This window comes from Tachyglossus aculeatus (assembly GCF_015852505.1).
Source record: "Tachyglossus aculeatus isolate mTacAcu1 chromosome 12 unlocalized genomic scaffold, mTacAcu1.pri SUPER_6_unloc_2, whole genome shotgun sequence".
In the NCBI taxonomy this organism is placed as follows: domain Eukaryota; kingdom Metazoa; phylum Chordata; class Mammalia; order Monotremata; family Tachyglossidae; genus Tachyglossus; species Tachyglossus aculeatus.
In genome coordinates, this window is record NW_024044829.1 from 14,851,315 (window position 1) to 14,856,536 (window position 5,222).

Here is a 5,222-nt window from a genome sequence, read left to right on the forward strand (position 1 = left end):
CCCCTGGTATCTCCTCACCAGCCTCAGTTTCCCCACTGGCAGAAAAGAGACAGGACAAACTAAACCAGACCAGATGCTAAGGGCTCACAGGGTGGTGGAGGTGAGCTCCAGGGGCGACAGGTTCTGGGCCCTCGTATCTACCCCAGCGCTCACTACAGTGCCTGGCCCCTAGTAAGCGCTTCGCAGCTAGGACAGTTATTAGGGTTGGGAAAACGAGGCTCTTCTTCCTTCTTCTTCTTGGAGCCTCTGAGTTGCAGAGGATCAGCTCGGTGAAGTGAGGATGGGAGCCCCAATTCCTGCTCATGTGGTTTTGCGGTCTTTCGGTTCAGGCTTTCCATCTCTAGGGAGGGCACCCCGGATCGAGGGGGAGACTCTGATTGGCCCCGGGGTGTGTGGAGGGAGAACGGCCCCAGCATCTCTCCTTGGAGAGGGTCTCTGGGGAAGGATCAGAGAAGCAGCGTGGCTCAGTGGAAAGAGCCCGGGCTTGGGAGTCAGAGGTCATGGGTTCAAATCCTGCCTCTGCTCCTTTGGGCAAGTCACTTCACTTCTCTGTGCCTCAGTTCCCTCATTTGTCAAGTGGGGATGAAGACTGTGAGCCCCACGTGGGACAACCTGATCACCTTGTGACCTCCCCAGCGCTTAGAACAGTGCTTTGCACATAGTAAGCGCTTAATAAATGCCATTATTATTTATTTACAATATAACAATAAACAGAAATATTCCCTCCCCCCAGTGCTATTCTCCCTCATCAATATAACAATAAATAGAAACATTCCCTCTCCCCAATGCTATTCTCCCTCTTATCAAATAAATTAATGGGATTTATTGGGCGCTTACTGTGTGTGGAGCACTCTACTAAGAGCTTGGGAAAGAACAAAATTACAATACAACAGAGTTGGCAGATGCACACCCTGCTCACAACGAGGTGACTGTGAGTTCTGTGTGAGACAAGCGGGCTAAATCCAATCTGATGATCCTGTAACAACTCCAGTGCTTATCCCAGGGCTTGGACCCTTAGTAAACACTTAGTAATTAATCCCCTGGAATCCTGCAAAATGACTGAGGGGAGTTGGCACTTCCATCCCCCACCCCGGTCGTTCTCTAGGTAACGCTGCGTTCAGTTGCCATGACGACAGGATCCTCCCGATCCCTCGCTTCCCCATCAGTATCCCCCTGGGCCCTGATCCCTCGAAAAAGCGCCATAAAATGTCCCAGTTCTTTCACGGCTGACACACTGCGGAGATTGTGAGGTGAAATCCGCCTGTCGGGCTGGGGAGCTTTCTGGCCACCCCCGAGAGAGGGAGAAGGAGCCCATCGTCCTCAGTACCCCCCGCTCATTCTACACCAGAAAGCCCCGGGAAAGGGAGGGAAGGGTCGAGGTCGGATTACATCGGCACAGCCATCCTGCATTAGCCTGCTCGACAGTGGTGAGATCCCCTTGGAGGCAGGGTCCTGGCCAGAGGAGGAGGACAGAGATGGGTCCCCACCAGAAAGGGAGGCTAGAGACGGGGTTCTATCCGGAGGAGAAGGACAGGACAGAGTCTTGATAAGAGGATGGGGACAGAGATGGTTCCTGACCTGCGGAGAAGGATAGAGACAGGGCCCTGGCTAGAGGGGGATGGATACTTATAAGCAATTCTCAGGATCTCGCACAAAATGGCCAACTTCACGCCCGCGACTGAATTTCTACTCCTGGGATTCTCGGAGGTCCGGGAGCTGCAGCTGCTCCAGGCGGCGCTGTTCCTCCTGGTCTACCTGGCGGCCCTGACGGGGAACCTCCTCATCGTCGCCGTCACCGTCCTCGACCGGCGCCTCCACACCCGCATGTACTTCTTCCTCAGGAACCTGTCCGTCATCGACCTCGGCCTCATCTCTGTCACCGTCCCCAACTCCTTCGTCAACTCCCTGATTGACCGCAGATCCATCTCCCTCCTGGGCTGCATCACACAGGTTTTCTTATTGATTTTCTTTGGCTCTGCGGAGATGGCCTTCCTCACGACCATGTCCTACGACCGCTACGTGGCCATCTGCCTCCCCCTGCGCTATGAGGTCGTCATGACCGGAGGGGCCCTCTTGACGATGGCGGCAGCCTCCTGGCTCAGCGGAGGCCTCTCCGGCCTCATGCACACGGCCGCCACCTTCTCCGGGCCCTTCTGCGGGTCCAACGCGATCCGCCAGTTCTTCTGCGACATCCCCCAGCTTCTGAAGCTCTCGGGCTCCACTGCGGTCCTTACAGAGGTTGGGATCACGACCTTCACAGTCAACCTCTCCGTGGTGTGTTTCGCTGCCATGGCGGCTTCGTACATCCACATCTTCCGGGCCGTACTGAGGATGCAATCCGCCGAGGGCCGGGCCAAAGCCTTCTCCACCTGTCTGCCCCACCTCGCCGTCGTGATTTTTTTTTATATAGACTTCAGGATTCGCCTATCTGAAGCCTCCCTCAGACTCCCCCTCAACGCTGGACCTTCTGGTGTCCATGTTCTACTCTGTGGTGTCTCCGACTCTGAACCCCCTCATCTACAGCCTGAGGAACAGGGACGTGAAGGCCGCCATCTGGAAGACTCCGAGCGGGAGATCATCTGACCAGAATCATATTTCTTTTTAGTGGAATTTGAAAAGCACCGAATTAAGCTCTGGGATTGATGATGATGGTATTTGTTAAGCGCTTACTATGTGCAAAGCACTGTTCTAAGCGCTGGGAGATACAGGGTGATCAGGTTGTCCCACGTGGGGCTCACAGTCTTCGTCCCCACTTTACAGATAAGCGAACTGGGTTACAGAGAAGTGAAGTGACTTGCCCAAGGTCACACAGCAGACAACTCAGGTCCCCTTACTCTCAGGCCCGGGGTCTTTCCACTAGGCCACACTGCTTCCCCATCCTGATGAGAATAGTAATGGTAGTAATAGCTGTAGGAGAATAGTGATAATAATAATGATAATGGCATTTATTAAGGGCTTACTATGTGCAAAACACTGTTCTAAGTGCTCGGGAGGTTACAAGGTGATCAGGTTGCCCCACCGGGGGCTCACAGTCTTAATCCCCATTTTCCAGATGAGGGAACTGAGGCAAAGAGAAATTAAGTGACTTGCCCAAATCACAGAGCTGACAATTGGCCGAGCCTGGATTTGAACCCCTGACCTCTGACTCCATAGCCCGGGCTCTTTCCACTGAGCCATGCTGCTTCTCAAGTAGTGATAGTAGTGATGGTAGTAATGAAAATAGTAACAATGATTGTATTTAGCAGGTGCTTGCTATGGGCTGAACATTGTACAAAGTGCTGGAATAGATACAAGATCAGCACTATTTTACAGATGAGGAAACCAAGGCCAGAGAGATTAAATGAGTTGCCCAAAGGTAAACAGCAGGCAAATGGTGAAGCTGGGACTTGAACCCAGATCTCTTGCCCCATGGTTATATTGTTGGAATAGTAGGGGGAGTAGGAGTATTACTCTTCCACCTCCTCCTCCTCTTAGTACAACTACCACAGTGCAAAGTAGCCACCACTTGGTGAAATGATTTATAGTAAATTCTTGGAAAATTTCAACCGACAGAAGTGACACGTTCCCTATCTATAAGAGAGTTCCTGGAATGTCGGGAAGAAATTCATTCATTCATTCATTCAATCGTATTTATTGAGCACTAACTGTGTGCAGAGCACTGTATTAAGCGCTTGGGAAGTACAAGTCGGTAATATATAGAGACGGTCCCTACCCAATAACGGGCTCACAGTCTAGAAGAGGGAGAGAGATAACAAAACAAAACATGTAGACAGGGGTCAAAATCGTGAGAATAAATAGAATTAAAGCTATATGATAGAATTAAAGCTATATGATAGAATTAAAGCTATAGAAATAGGGTACTCTGGTCTTTGCCTAACCCCCAAGGCTCTGTACCCCTTGCACAAATCTATAAATTATATATCACAAATTATTTATTTATAGCAATGTCTATTTCCTCCTCTAGACAGCGAGCTTGTTGTGGGCAGGGAATGTGTCTTCCAACTCTGTTGTACTCTACGGTGTTTGACACATAGTAAGTGCTTAACAGGTTCCGTAAGACGAACCAACAATATGCTGGAAAGCGCCTCAGACTCTGGGGGTGACAATTCCCCTATCCGGTGAGACCCCGTATAGGGGAATACCTTGGAAGAATAATGAGTGGCAGTTGACCAATTTAGCCCACAAGGCCTCATCAAACACAGCACATATTTCGCAACAACAATCCGAGAACTTTGGGCCCCTTGATTCATATTCTGAGGGAAAGGAAGGCCCCGGGCATCCAGTACAGTGCTGTGCACCTAGTAAGTGGTCAATAAATACCACCTACTGATTAACTGATATAGTATCTCTAGACTGTAATAATAATAATAATAATAATGGTATTTGTTAAGCGCTTACTATGTACAAAGCACTGTTCTAAGCACTCGGGGGATACAAGATGATCAGGTTGTCCCACGTGGGGCTCACAGTTTTCATCCCCATTTTACAGATGAGGTAACTGAGGCCTAGAGAAATGAAGTGGCTTGCCCAAAGTCACACAGCTGACAATTGGTGGAGCCGGGATTTGAACCCATGACCTCTGACTCCAAAGCCCATGCTCTTTCCACTTAGCCACGCTGCTTCTCGCTCACCGTGGGCACAGAACGTATATTATTCATTGCTTTGTGCAGTGCTCTGCACACTTAAGAAATACCACCGATGAAGGTGAAGATGGCAGCGGTGCTGAGGAAAAAATGCCCTCTCCAGAGGTCATTCAATCCCTCCCCCTGCGACCGTGTACCCCGGAGGGTGTGGAGAGATCTCTCCTTCCCGGGTCTCAGTCTCCCACCCTTTGATGGCAGCAAACGTCCATTCAGGAGATCTGGATCTGGAGGTGACCAGAGTGAAGAAAAATCTGCGTCTCCGACGTTGTCATGTTGTTGTGCAGCCGAGACCCAGCGCGACTCACTTCTCTGGAAAGTCCCCATCTCAGGTCCCACTCTGTATTGGCACCCATGCCCATCGCCCTCGCTGGTCGGTCCCTCCTTAAACACCCAGTGCCACCCGACTCCCTCATCCCTCGCCCCTAATGACCTGGCCACCGCTTTTATTGAGAAAATTGTCACTACAAACCCAACAGCACTTAGGTACCTATCTGTAAATTATTTATTAGTATTAACGTCTGTCTCCCCTTCTGGACTTTAAGCTCATCGTGGGCAGGGGATGTGTCTGTTAATTGAGAA

At 50.6% G+C, this 5,222-nt stretch overlaps 1 pseudogene; it reads left to right on the forward strand.

The window, feature by feature from the left end:
* Positions 1–2,055: 2,055 nt before the first annotated feature.
* Positions 2,056–2,500, forward strand: LOC119921412 (annotated as a pseudogene).
* Positions 2,501–5,222: the final 2,722 nt, after the last annotated feature.